This window comes from Onychomys torridus, chromosome 4 (assembly GCF_903995425.1).
Source record: "Onychomys torridus chromosome 4, mOncTor1.1, whole genome shotgun sequence".
Lineage (NCBI taxonomy): Eukaryota > Metazoa > Chordata > Mammalia > Rodentia > Cricetidae > Onychomys > Onychomys torridus.
In genome coordinates, this window is record NC_050446.1 from 61100013 (window position 1) to 61115484 (window position 15472).

The window sequence follows — 15472 nt, forward strand, 5'->3', positions numbered from 1 at the left end:
ATTGATATTTTCAAAAAGGCTACATAGTGATTCTCACAGCCTGTAGGAAACCATGGGGCCTGTTCCTGACAATGTAACCACAATAATCCTCTGACAAAAGGTGTAATAGTTAGAAAATACATGAGGGCCTGTTTTATTGCCCACTAAACAGCTCTGACCATTACTCTGTCTGGATTAGATACTCTGGGAAAGCATGAACTTAATTAAGTATAGAATGGCTGGAACAGCACAAAGTTAAAGCCTTTTTGGTTTGTTGTTGTTGTTTTGGGCAAAATCTCACTAAATAGCCCAGTCTGCTGTTTGCTGGTCTCAAACTTACAGTGATCTTCCTGCCTCAACTTCCTGACTGCTGGGATTAGACATATGTCACCAAGCTCAGCTTTAAATCCTATTTTTTTAAACTCATAACCTAGAAGGAAGAACTACTTTGCTTACCAGACCAACATCTATGGGCTTCTTAACTGCTCACTGGAATGCACGCCTATTAACACTGCAGACGGAACAACATTTTAAATGTTTGCATTTCCTGCAAGGAATGAAGGTCTATGCCAGCCAGATTCTCAAAGACTAGTTCTATATTCTACTGCAAAAGAGGACAGGTCCTAAATCTTCTTTCAAGCATTCATGACCCCTAGATATTTCTAGCCTACTTAATAATAGGTGAGGAATAACCAGAAATTCAGACATCAAGCACTATTGCTGACATTTTTCCAAGCAAGTCACTTTAACTTCTGGTTTGAGATCAAATGAGTAGCAAAACGTCCTTAAAGAGCCTTGGAGAAAAGCATTTCTATGGAAAATATGTGAGTGAAGACTTAGTTTAAAAAAAAAAAATTCACAGCATTATATGATACAGTCATGACAATTACAAACATCTCCATCATCTACACATGCTGGGAAAAAAAGCATCAACCAGTTACTTAAAGCAACTTGAAAACCTTGCAGAATGAAATCTGTGATTAACTGGAGTACTTTCCCATATAAAATGATGGGGGGACGGGGGCAGGGTCCTTAATCAACCCTCAAAGATGGTACTAAGTAACAGAATGACAATCAGATAATTATAAATAGAGGATAAGGAGTAACCAGGTCAAGCACCAGGACCAGAGCCTCTAACAAAAAGAAAAGGAAAGCTGGGTGTGGTAGCTTGTACAGGTAATTCCAGCCTGGGGAGGCGCAGGCAGGAAAACTGCTTCAAGTCCAAAACTGACCTGGACTACACTGTAAGCTTGAGCATCCACACACAGAGATCAGGGGAGAGGAGGTGTCTTTAACTGAATGACAGACTTGCTAATTCAGAAATCTTGAAAGGGAAAATAAGTATGAGTGATTCAAGACATAGGGTCTCTGGTGATTGGGTATATGTGACTTTCCTAAATGAGTTGCCAAAAAACACAAAATCACCAACTACTTGGTTATTCTTCTTCAGCTCTATCGAAATCACCAAAATAGTGATTCAGAATGTGCTTTAATAATCCCTAAATAAATGAAACTTACTTATCTGGAAAGGGAAGATAGAGTCCTACAGTTATTTAACAAGGTTGATCAACTCTGATATGCAAGACAGAACTATGGATATGATAGCTTATGAAGTGACCGTGATCCCCAGTCTTAAGAGAGGGGTTTCAGAAACCATCAAGTCCCAACATTAAAAGGAGGAAGAACTTCTAACCAGACATGATAGCACACCTTTAATTCCAGCAGAGGCAGGCAGATTTGTTAGTTTCAGTCCAGCTTGGTCTACACAGTGAGTTCAAGGGCTATGTAGAAAGATCTTGTCTCAAAGAAAGCAGGAACTTTTAGTCAAATGAGCATAAGCAGCAGCAGTATGTAAGTGAGGTCTAATGCACCTAAACAAAACCAACAAATGTAGACAAAAGGAAACTGTACCAGATCTGCGCTGCAATTTCTCCTTTTCCTAGACAACTTTGTGGAAAAGAAAAAAATTTGATCTTTACAAACACATATAAACTTATTCTAACTAACTGCACTAGTATTATGGTTCTCCAAGACAAGAATCATCAACCTATATAAAACCTGCTATTATGAAAATCACTCTTTGGGGGTCTACACTGAGAGAGAAAGGCTGGGACTGCTGTTGCCTCAAGTTAGTAGGAACACACAAAACACTAGTCACAGCTGTTGTCTCTCTAGGATCTAAAGATAATTTTTCTTTGTACTTCACAGTGTTAAACAGGATCCTACCAGTACTCTCCTTCAGTACACACCAGCCAGAACAGGTCTCTGTTGATACCAACCCCCACCATCTCCTGACCAGGGTAACAAACAGCCTAGGGCCTGGGCCCTTTCTGTTCCTCTCATCTATGACCACTTACTTTGTTCTCTTCCAAGTATACCTTACGTATATGCCCTCCCTGATCACTCTTGTAAAAGACAGTAGCACTCAGCATTTGAGAAGTGGAGGCAAAAGGATCAGGAGTTCATGGGCTAACCTGGGCTTCATGAAACCCTGTCTCAAATAGATAGATAGGTAGATAGATAGGTAGATGCATGGATAGACATATGGATGGATGGATGGATGGATGGATGGATGGATGGATGGACGGACGGATGGACGGACAGACAGCAGCAGCAACACACACACACAAATTTTCTTCCCTTGGTACCATTTAGCCTCCATCCTATGTACTATGCTTTGTTCAACAGAATTACCTATTGTAACATGTACTTATATATTCATTATTTACTAAGTGTACTTGGTTTATTATTATACACTAGAGCATGGCATGATTTGTGTGTGTGCTAAGGATCAAACCCAGGGAGTTATTTCTGCCAGATAAATGCTCTACTACTACTGACCTACCTCCTCCTTAGCCCTAGGTTTTTCTTTTTCTTTTTTTTTTTTTTTTTGTTTGTTTGTTTTGTTTTGTTTCTTTTTTCTATTTTATTTTGGTTTTTTCTGGTTTGCTTTTGGGAAAAAGTCTAGATATCTAGCCCAGCTCATTCCCATCTCCTATCCTCCTGCATTAGCCTCAAGTGCCAGGACTGCAGGTATACCACCATACCTTCCTTCTTCTGAGTAAAGATGTTTCACATGTTCAAAAAATACAAGCAGTTAAACTTTAGAAAAATAAATCAACTACATTTTGGGTTTTTTTTTTAATTTTAATACCTTTTGTTTAGTTGGTTGTACTTTTGTTCTTTTTGAGAAAGGGTCTCACGTTCCCCAGGCTAATCTCAAAGTCCCTACTTACCCAAGGATAAGTTAATTTCTGACCCTCCACTTCTCAAGTGTTGATATTACTAGCATGTACCACCATGGCCGGCTCATTTTATTATTTTACATTCATTTTGTATATGCATGCATGTAGCTAGAGTTTTCCTGCCTGGCCCACAGTCAGGACAAATCTCTCTTACCCGCCAGTCCCACAGTCGCTCAGACCCAACCAAGAAAGCACACAGAAACTTATATTGTTTATAAACTGTATGGCCGTGGCAGGCTGCTTGTTATCTACCTTTTCTATCTTAAATTAACCCATTTCTGTTAATCTATACTTGGCCACACGGCATGTGGCTTACCAGTGTCTTTACACGTTGCTTCTCATGGCAGCGGCTGGAGGTGTCTCTCTCCAGCCTTCTACTTCCCAGAATCCTCTTCTCTCTTGTCCCGCCTATACTTCCTGCCTGGCCACTGGCCAATCAGAACTTTATTTACACAGAGCGATATCCACAGCACATGCATGTGTGTGGGAACCTATGCCATGAGGCACACATGCAGAAGTCATCAAGTTTGGCAGCAAGCACCTTACCCAATGAGCTGCCTAACCAGTCCTATTTATCTATATTTTTTGGCAAGATCTACTATATAGCACAGGCTGGCCTCAAACTCCAGCTCTTCCTGCTAGCTTTCCAAATACTGAGATTACAGCATGTACCATACCAGATTCTCTATATCTTTTCTAACTGTGATCCTTAGGTCTACCTATGACTTGGGGATCCTATATAGCCACACCTACTCCTTTGGCTGACCCTCCGCAGGGTAGACACTCAAGTGCCCAACTGTGTCCTAGTTTACAAAGCCAGCAGTGGAGAGAACAACAGAAAGGTTCCAGATTTCCCCCATTCTAACAAAGAAGCAGGAAAGAAATCAGATTGGCATCAATTTCCCTTTTAAAATAGACTCCTCTATTTTAAAAGTGGACTGAATATACACCAGCTACTTTATTCAATGAGATTTACTTCACTTGCAATGAAATGGGAACGGCAGGTGCTTTGATAAAGTACTGAAAAGTTGACCTACTTTCTATAACAATGTCTATGTCCTCAAACATCAGAATAAATTTTGGTCTCTTAAAATATAAGCTTCTTCAAACAAGTATCTTTTTATTCTACAGTGAGAAATGTGCTTCTCCATTCTAATACAGAACAACATACAAACATGGTCATTTATTTTGGGGAATAAATTCCTTTTTGATCTACTATTGTCTTGGCTATACGGAGTAATTAATTAGGAAAGATGAGATCTAAAAAAATATATAAATAAATGCTAAAAACTAAGGGCCTGACAATGGTGTCCCACGCCTTAGTCCCAATTTTGGAGGCAGAGCCAGGAGGATCTCTGTGAATTGAGGCCAGCCTGGTCTACAAAGTGAGCTCCAAGACAGCAAGGGCTACAAAGAGAAATCTTGTCTCAAAAACCAAAACAAACAAACAAACAAACAAATTTAAGGGCTAGGCACTTGGAAGGCAGGAGCAGATGGATCTCTGAGTTCAGGGCCAGCCTGGTTGGTCTACAGAGTTCCAGGACAGCCAGGGCTACACAAAGACACCTGGGGGTGGGAGTAGGGAGTGGCACTAGTTGAACTACTAAATGTACCTTCATGTCAATCTAACTCAAGTAAACCGGAAGCTGTATCCTACACTTGCCTTTAGTTAATTGTCTTAGTTAATTAATACAATTAATTAAGAACAAAAATCAAAATCTTGAGAAGACCATTAACTTAAAGAAGATAGTACAGAGAACAGGAAGGCAAACAACAGGGGAAGAACCTGGAGAAACAGTAAAGAATTATAGGCTAAAAATGTAGGAATTTGGGTAACTAGCCATCACAGAAGGCTAAAGAGTACCAAACAAATATTATTCAGAACCCTAGTTGCATGGGTTACATAATATGAAGAAACTAAATAGCAAGACCCTGTCTCTAAAAGGTGAGGGGTGGGGTAGAGAGAAGGAAAATTCTAGGCTGGAGGAAACTTACTCGTTTCCTTCCAGACAGGGCTTCATCTCAGACATGCATACATCCCAAGCTCAGCTAGGCTTTTCCTCATATGAAAGCAGACTCTTCTTAGAACCACACTTTTCACAGGCAGCACTCATGAATTCAAAATTTCTACATGTTACAGTTTTTCAAATGTCCATAAATATGGGCTTCAAGTGGAATGTTTCCCGAACAAAAAAGAGGGAGCTCATTTCAATAAAAAGGACAGCAAAACCCTGCCTTCATTTCCGTACAAGCATTTATAACCCACATTAGCTTACAAACTCCTGGCTGGACAAGCTTAAGGTAAAGAATCTGGTTCAAAATGGCATGTGAAAAAAACAAAAACAAAAACAAAAACAAAAACAAACAAACAAACAAAAAAAAAAAAAAACCAGGGGTGGTAGTACATACCTGTACCAAGCAACTGGGGAGGCAGAGATAGGAGGTTCTTCACAGGGAAGCTTGGTCTACATAGCAAACACCAAGTCAACCATGGCTACATAGTGAAAGCCAGGCTCAAAACAAAAATCTGGTTCAAGCTGGTGATAATAAACTCAAGCAAAACCCTTCCTCAGTCCACTCTGATCAAATTACATTTCCCCAGAGTTCTGTTCTGCTAGACATTCCTAGTCTTTGAAAAAATTATGAAGACATCGGCAATGCTACCTGATTGTCTCCCCATCAACACCTCCCCTTATGAATAATTACCACTGTTTTTGACAACCCCCCCCAACACAACTCCCCTAAGTTGCTGCCTACTACAAAATAAAATGCACCCACCCACCCACCCCTGAGACAGAATTTCTCTGTGTAGCCCTGGCTGCCCTGGAACTCATTCTGTAGACCAGGCTGGCCTTGAACTCAGATCCACCGCCCCTGCCTCCTGAGTCCTGGGATTAAAAGTGTGCACCAACTGCACTGCCACCCACCTGCCACCCACCCACCACCCACTCCCACCCCTCCCACCCCAGCCAAAATAAAATGTTTCTTCAAGTTAACAGAAGGCAGGCATAGATGCTTGAACAGGTCTGTGATTCTATCACTTGAGTATCAGCAAGCTGGGCTACACAGTGAAACTTTGTCTCAACAAACTATTTAAAAGACATTTTGTCTAACAGATAAATGAAGACAAATGATGTTTCAGTTAATTCAGTGTTCTATGGCAAACACAGGGTATTACTATGAGCTGTATACTAGTCTATAAATTTTAAGTAGCAAATGTAATTAATGATAATCCTATATAAAAAGGTTAAAAGTTAATACATTTTGTTTGTTTGTTTCTGCATTAGAAGAGGTCATACCTAGGGCCTAGAGAATGCTAGGCTAGCACTCTACCACTGAGGTATGTCCCCAAAGAAATGATCAAAATGATCCCGTCTTAGAGAAGACCAGGACAAAGAGTGACTAAGCAATTTGTCCTGGGGTAAATCAGAGCACAAATGGAACACAACAGTCTAGGTCCAGCATCTTTTCTTCTCAACAGGACTTTCTTTTACAGAGTGTTTCTTTTTGTTTTTAAGCATCAATGCAACAACTACTATGCTATACCATTTTGCCTTATAACACTGGGGAGAGGCTCTCAGCAGAAAATCACTTTTTGGTTGAGTATATTAATGAAAAGTACACGACAGTTAAAATATCTGAAGGAAAACAAGAGCATCTGGTGCTAGGTGAATAAGGGTAAAGAGTTAATGTGAGCCAGGCGGTAGTGGCGCACACCTTTAATCCCAGCACTCAGAACACAGAGCCAAGCAGATCTCTGTGAGTTCGAGCCCAGCCTGGGCTACAGAGCAAGATCCAGGACAGGAACCAAAAATACAATAAGAAACCCTGTCTCGAAAAAAGCCAAAAAAAAAAAAGTTAATGTGATCTTGAAAACATTCTTACAAAATTATATATGTTTAAAATTAAAACTTAATAAACACCACTTTCCCCATCATAAAATGAGACTTGTGAAAACATTAGGCACATTACCTGATCATCACAGAACACTAGGAGAAAAACTCTTTAAGACTAGATGCAGTAGGATGTAGTAGTGGTGGTAGTACTTGTCTTTAATCCCAATACTAAAGCAAGAGATAGCCATCCCAGCATTGGCCTGGAAGTTCCAACCCCCATTGAAGCTTCGGTAGTGATCACGCTCATAAGGCGGGGCAAAGGAGGGAGCGGGAGACGGAGGATCAAGAGGAGGTCTCGCTCTTGGTTCTGGGACCCTGGACGCTGGAGGTAGACCGAGCAGAGTTCTCCAGAGAACACCACCAGACTGCGCTATACCTTTTCCAGACCCTGCAACCTACCCCTTCATTGTAAGTTACCCCACAAAATAAACCTCCCTTTTAACTACGTGGAGTGGCCTTAATAATTTCACCAATAAGTTTGGGAGCCAGCCTGGTCAATATAGAAAGTTCCTAGACAGCCAGGGCTCCAACCAAAGAGGCTCTATCAAAAAAAGAAAGGAAAGGAAAAGACTAGGGATGTAGCTCAACTGGTAAGAGTGCTTGCCCAGCATGCAAGAAGCCCTGGGCAAGGGCAAGGCCAGCCTGGGTTACTTGAGACCCTGTCTCAAAGAGTCATCAAAAAAAAATTACATAACTAAATACAAACCACTCATACTTTAATTTCCCCCTTAATTCTAAGCAGGACAGTGTTCTCTCTCCATCAGTGCTCTATTGGAAACCTTGCGGTCAATCAATTCCTATTTCAGTTTCATATAATTAGCATTTATTTATTTTTATTTTATGTGTATGGGTGTCTTTGCCTACATGTATCTATGTATATTATGTAAGTCTAATGCCCTCAGAGGCCAAAAGAGGGTCTCATATTCCTCTGAAACTGGAGTTACAGAAGGTTGTGAGCCACCATATGGATACTGAGAAAGGAACCTGGGTCCTCTGGAAGATCAGTCAATGCTCTTAACTGTTGAGCCATCTCTCCAGCCCCCAAAGGAGATTTTATTTTTATTTTTATAAACCCTTATTTTAACCCCCTTTTCTGAGCAAATACAAAGGAATATCTGTAGTTTTTCCATATCCTGATTACTTATGGCTCATTCCTTATATAAGTTTCCTCTTGCTACAACCCTGAATTGTACATAAAAGCTAATTTATATTCTTTTAAAGACATCTTTACTTTTATTTAGGTGTGTGCATCTACATCACCAACTGTGCAGATGCTCACAGAAGCCAGAAGATGGCATCAGATCTGGTGGAACTAGAGTTAGAAGGTAGCTGGTTGTGAACTATTTGACTTGGGTGCTGGACAAACTCAGTCTTTGGAAGAACAACAAATGCATTTATCCACTGAACCATCTCTCCAGCTCCCATAATTTCAGTTCTTAAATTAATGGATTTTCTAATACAGTTCCATGGCTGAAAGGGTGATTAATAATAGTAATCATGATAATAATAATGGCTGCCAAGTGTGATAGCTCACATTCTGGTCACAACACAAAGTGACACTGAGGTAGGAGAACTGCTTCCATTGTATGGTATCCTGTGCTAGCCTAGCCCTGTACACACACAAGCTCAATCTATGGCAAAAAAAGAACACATATCAGGCCAGGTATGGTAACCTATTCCTATAATTCCAGCACTTTGGGAGGCAGATACAGAAAGATCAGGAGTTAAAGATCAGCCAAGGTACAGGAAACCCTGTCTCAAAATGAGACTTGGGGGCAGGGGGAGAAAATGATACCAAATGCATTTTCTTTGAAGCACTCATGTCTGAAACTATCATCCCAAGCACTTAGTGTTTTTATTAGTAGTGGTATATAAACCACGGATCCAAGCAGGACTGAAAATGTTCTTCCTCATTGCTGCCCATGTTTTTGCCCCAGAAAATGGACAGGTTGCAAGTTTTCACTGATTGAAGGCATAGCTGCCTAAGCTATGAAATACATCTTACTTCTTACACTGTTCTTTAGACTGATTGCCAAGACAAGCTAACCCTGAAAATCTTCCATGATTTCCAGAAATTTCGTTTCGAAGCTAGCTGCGGTGACACGTCTACAGCACCAGCATTCATAAGGTGATCGTCAGCTACGTTATAGAGTTTGGGCCAACCTGAGCCAAATGAGATCGGCTAAAAAAGGTTAGAGTTGGTGAAATGTCTCAGTGGAAGGACTTGAGTTCAAGTCCTAGAATCCACACAAAGGAAAGAGAATAGACTCTCCCCATCCCCAAATTGTCCTGACTTCCACACACCTGCCATAGCAGAAGCAGGGGCCTGTCCCTCCCCACTCACACAATGAAATAAATGTAAACCAAAAAAATGTAAATGAATAAATAAAAGATCTAAACTACAGGCTACAGTGAAAGTGTCAAAATTATGAGAATGTAATTAATTCATGTTGTTTGCTTCCTGTCTCAACTTAAGCCTTCTCAGTCCCCACTAATTCCCATCAAGTACCTTAATTAAACATGACTTACAGAGCACCTCAGTTTGTAGCAGACATTGAGAAAGGTAATAAAGGGATAGAGATAAGACAGTACCTACTCACAAGCAGCTCACAGTCTAGAGTGAAAGACATAATATTAATACAGTATGATATTTAGATACATAATAATACATTTATTAGGACTACCTCCTACAAACCTGTCACTAGACGGTGTTCACATTCATCCCAAAGGGCTGAAAATTCTCCAGAAGAGGAAATTTCACTAATAAGTAAATGAAGGTTGAGGCGATTCCCAGAAATTAAAAATAAATAAAGCAGCCAGTGGTACTGGTGCACGCCTTTAGTCCCAGCACTCGGGAGAGAGGCAGGCAGGTCTGAGTTCAAGGCCAGTCTAGTCTACACAGACAGTTCAAGGACACGACGGCTACATAGAGAACCTGTCTGGAAATAATGAATAAAGGACTGGTGATGAGCTCAGTGGCAGAGCCCTGGCCTGGCCTGGCCTGTGTGAGACCCTGAGTTCAAGCCCCACCACTGCAAAAGGAAGGAAGAAAGGAGAACAGTGGGACAGCAGTGGCATGCCTATGATATGATCCCTGCTTTTAGGGCTAAAATAACATCTGTCAGCATATTCAGCACTCTCTCGCTCTAAGGAAACTCCTCTTTTCCATATACTACTCCAGTTTGGTCTCTGTAAGTAACGACTAAAACACCCCTGCCTATAGCAAGGCTTCATTTATTTTAGTTCCAGCTGTTATGTCCATTTTCTCTGGGTATTGGCAGTGTATCCCTGGTTAAATCCATTGACTCTGTAGTTCATCAGACCAGGATTAAGCCATTTAGATAGTGATTGGTCAGCAAATCTCAGCTTCTGGGTCCCAAAGTCTTTTTCAAAAAAATGGTTATTAGAAATTAGGTCTAGGCAAAATGCTTAGCACACAGTAAAATAAAACAATGAGAGGGAGGGTAGAGGACAGAAGGAACTGGAAGGTATCAACAGAGAGCCATCACCTACCATAATAGAAAACAAGAAATTATACAGAGCTAAACATTTTGCTAGTGCAATTGATAATGATCTAAGCTGAATTTATGTGCCTTCATCCTGTCTCATCCATCCCTAAGAAGCCAGCTATTTGATAAACCTAAGGCTGGGATGTAATTAAGGAAGCTCTCCTTTTTTTTTTAAGATCTCCAAGAGTCCCAATTTTAGACCAGCACAGAACACGTTCTGACCCCTCTGGCTGCCCACACTGGAATCCTAAGAAAGGCACCAGAACTCTAACCAGCCATGAGACCTCACCACACACACACACACACACACACACACACACACACACACACACACACCCCTACCTAAAACAGACCACTACCTTACTCACATAACAAAGAAACTAAGCAAATTATATAAAAAGCAAACAAGGAAAGAAAATCTGTACAATTCATACTCATTTGTCATCATTTTCACCCCAAAATCAAAATAAAAAGCACAACAAATAATAAAAATAGTAAAATAAAAGATTACTTATCTGTCCCCTTTCCTATAATTCCTGAAAGAACCAGCAGAGGTGAAGTAAGAGACAATAATCTTCCATCTTATCACCTCAAAAGGCTCTGTACTACGCGGCAGGCCAAACAATGCCTTAGTTTGGAAAAACAGTCCAGAACCTTAACGTTGTTCAACACAGCTACACAAAGCCCAGTTTCAAAGCCGGACCCAGATCACCACCAGTCGTCCAGAACCTATTTGCAAACTGCCTTTGTACTCTTTACTCTCATCTCTCCCCCTAAAGGTGGAGGAGAAACCGACACTCTGGAAGCAACAGACCAACCCTCCGAAGACCCACCAAGACACCTCCCCAGGAAAGCATTGAAAGGAAAATTGAAAACAATCGGAAATGAGAACTAGAGCCCAACTGACTGTACACGTCGTCTCTTTTCTTTCTTTTCAACTACTTCTTTCCATTTTTGAGGTCTAGACATCAAATATTTTCTTGTAACCCTCGCCTAGATTATATGGACAGGAAAAGAGGAATAAAAGTTGTTTCCTCCATAAGCCACAACCTGACAAGGACAAAATCATCTTGCAAGGAATGTCTTCACTGTAGGAAAAAAATTCAAGGAAGTGTTCCAGTCAAAGAATGGGGGCAGGGACTAGAAAATCAGAAGATTAAAGATTGTATCAATTTAAAGGCAATGAGCAGCTTACACAGTAAGACCCACCTTTCTACAATGTCTATTTCAGTCCTGATTTCCATACTGATTCCCATTTAAAAAAGAAGAGTACCTTATTTTGCAGCTCCTGATGAGTTGGCTATATAATTATCTGGGATCAGTACATTTGCAAGAATGTATGTGCATAAAGCAAAACCAAACAAATCTTAAGACCAATTATAAAACATGAAGTAGAGTCATAGGCCTTTATCTCTAACAGTGTTCTAACTTAATGGTAAGTTAACCAAGCAAGCAAACAAACAAACAAAAGACAAACTCGAAGAAAGCACCTTTCCAGTAGCTTAAAAATAAAACTCCCTTTGTGCTTTCTCAAATGGGGTTTGCAAACTCAAGTTTTCATTAAGTGGTTTCTCTTCACCTGACCATTCACAGCCTTCGGCCCTTTCTGAAACCAAAAGGGCTGAAAAGACTTTCAGGTGCTCTGCCACTTTACTCTGGTCAACAGCTTAAAGCATGATTAGAATTCCTGACCCTTAAGGCACCAGCATTTCATATTTACAGGTTTAACACACTACACCTTCACAAATCTCTTCCATCAACAGTATTTTTAGGATTAAAAAAAAAAAGTGGTGGCAATTCAGTTAATATAGAGCCATTTGTTTTCAGGGCAAAGCAGGCGAGGCTTGCTTCTAACAGGCGAGGCTCCCACCCACCACACCTGGAAAAGTAAGGGATCCACCCAGGAACAGCAGAGCTGAAATCCATCTGGGCCGTTCAAACTCTCAGGAGGAAAAAAAACAATACTACTTAAGTTCTAAGGCTCCCTGAAACTTTCCACTGCCACAAATTCAAAGGTGAGGGGGCTGAAAGTTTTAAAACATGGTAAGAGCCATCTGTACAACTATCCAACTATCTTCCGACCAGGACAAATTCCTTTCCCAACCCACACACAACATGCCAAAAAAAAAAAAAAAAAAAAAAAACCCACAACTTTTTGAGCTCCGAAAACAGAAGTATGTTAGCTTAAGCCAGAAAAAATAAAATAGAATGAAATAAGAGTACAGAGAAAAATGTAATTTGCACACCTTCTACCCCTGGTTCTAAGCCAGCTTCCGGTATTAGGTCTATTACGTTTACCTTTTCCTTAATATAAATACAAAAATATGACCAAAGTATTAAAAGTAGAAAAAATAATTGATTAAAATTCACCGTCAGCATTAACAGGATCTCTTGCCTTTTTTCAATCTCCCCAGTTACCACTAAGACAAAATCCCACTTGGGTTATCCTTTCTTTTCCCAACTAGTTATCCACACATTTTTATAAAAGGATGAAGAAAGCACCCACCTCAAATGTGGACTTCTAAAGCCAATCCTCTAAGAAACAAACCCAGGGCTTCACCAATGTGCTGAGAAAGACAAATCCAGCGAGGTTCGACACCTCTTCCTCTTCCTCGTTTCAGGATCTTTCCTGCCTCTCTCCCTCTCCCTCCGTGTCTCTCTCTCGCTCTCTCTCTCTCGCTCGCTCTCTCTCTCTCTCTCTCTCTCTCTCCCTCCCTCCCTCCCTCTCTCTCTTCTCCCTCTCTCTCCTCTCCCTCTCCTTTCCCCTCAGATCCAACACCTAAAATGGAAGTTGCACCCAGCCAAAGGCAAGGAGCCTGGGTGGTGACAAACTGATCTGGCAGCCCTACCCTAGCTTTCCTAAGTGATGTCAGCCCCCGCCAGCTTCCAATAGGAGCCAGGCATAAATCAGGGAGCTGACCTTATCCAATAGGAAACTTTATTATAGGAAATGGGAAGGGGAAAAAAAAAGGAGAGAAAGACGAGGAAGTTTTATATATATTATATATATATTTATTTATTTATTTATTTATTTATTTATATTTAAAGCGGAGACTATACAGTCTCTGAGGAATTACTGCAGAGCTGGCGGTGGGGGTGGGAGGTGCTAACTAACTAACAAAGCTTTTTAGAACGGCACGCCTAAGCTTCAGTGCTCTTTGATGAGGGTCTTGCTCCCTTTCCTTGCCTATCAGGGTGAGAAAACAGAAAAGAGCTTACTTTATTTGCCTGCTGCCATTTGGTTTGTTTCTTTCTTACCCAAAGCATTTTCCCAATGGAAGCCAGGAAGGAAGGAGAGAAATCCCAGAAACAGGACTGTGTGTTGATTGGGATGGTAGGAAATATCTGAGGCAAACTCTCACTTCCATTGTTTTGATTTAATTGCATTAGAACTAATGAGAAAAAATAAATGCTTAGGCTTGTTAATAACTTGTTAGCCTCTCTGCTCTAAACTTTAAAAAAATCAGAATCCACAGGGCTGTTGAGGAAAACCACTGTGGGTTTGCCTGGGACAATGAACAGAATCCAATAAACTAAGAGTTTAGAAGAGATAAGAATGTCGTTAAAATAATTAAGAGAATGCTATTTCTTTGTGAACTCAAAATTACCTGGCTTTTTTATTTGACCTAAATAAAACATTACAGGGATTTTCCTCTGAATTCATTTAAGATTTAGGAGGGGAAAGGGTTTTATTTGTTGCTTGAATTTTGTTTTTGTTTTTGTTTTTTTCCTTGGGTGAGGAGGTTGCTTTGTTTTGAGACAGGATCTCACTGGCTGGTCACAGACTCTAAAACCCTTCTGCCCCTGTTTTCTCAGTGATGGAAATGCTGTCATATTACCACCTGGTAAGACTGGGACCAGTTATTCATTGGTTACTAAACAAAGATGATGAATTTGAAGGTTTCTCTTTATATTTTTAAATTAAATTTATTTGTGTGTATCTGTCCTTGCATATGTGGAGATGCACACATGTACCACAGCACCCATGTTCAGGTCAGAGAACAATTCACAGAAATCTGTTCTCTTCTTCCTCTATGTGGGTTCAGTGGATCAAACTTAGGTCTTAAGACTTGGCAGCAAGCGCTTTTACCCACTAACACCTCTTGTTGGCCTTGTTTCTTATTTTTGTTTTATTTTATTTTTTGAGACAGGGTCCCATTATGTAGCCATGGCTGTCCTGGAATTCTTGATATGTACACCAGACTGGCCTTGAACTCACAGAGATGCCCCTGTCTCAGCCTCCCAAGTGCTGGAATAAGAGGTATGTGTTCCTACTGGCTACTGCACAATGAATCTTCATAAAGCTTCCATAATCTATCATGGCGATACAATGGCTAAGAAGAGAGACTGCAGTCAAACTGCTGGCTTCCAGCTACCTACACAAGTACACTAACCCAGTGTTTGCACACCTGTGTGACCTTGGCCCACTTCTGTAATTGCTGAACCTGTCTCCTTAACTATAATATAGAAATAACTCTCTCTCACTGCAGAGATGGCTCAGTGGCTAACAGCTCACTTGCTGCTTCAGCATGAGAACCTGAATTCAGGTACCAGTACCTATGTACAAAGCCAGGCATGGCCATATGCATGCCCATGGGTAGGACAGAGCCAAGAGGATCGCTGGAGTTTGATGGTCACCAGCCCAGCTCCAGGCTCACAGACAGAAGTCAGAGTACTAGAGCAGAACACTGGATAGCCTTCTCTAGCCTTTACACAGGCACATGTCACACTCATTACACAGACAAAGCTGTTGTGAGAATAAAAATATACATAAAAGTCATTTTTGGTTTTTTAGCCAGACCTTGTATATAGTTCCTACTGGTCTGAAACTCACTATATATAT

General features: G+C 40.7%; 1 protein-coding gene across 1 annotated transcript in view; it reads right to left on the minus strand.

Moving 5' to 3' along the window:
- Ctnnd1 (catenin delta 1) overlaps positions 1–13275 on the minus strand; it is a 55497-nt gene extending 42222 nt beyond the window's left edge. Inside the window, 1 exon segment of the mRNA XM_036185160.1 lies at positions 13136–13275. The gene's annotated coding sequence lies outside the window, so the exon portion shown is untranslated.
- Positions 13276–15472: the final 2197 nt, after the last annotated feature.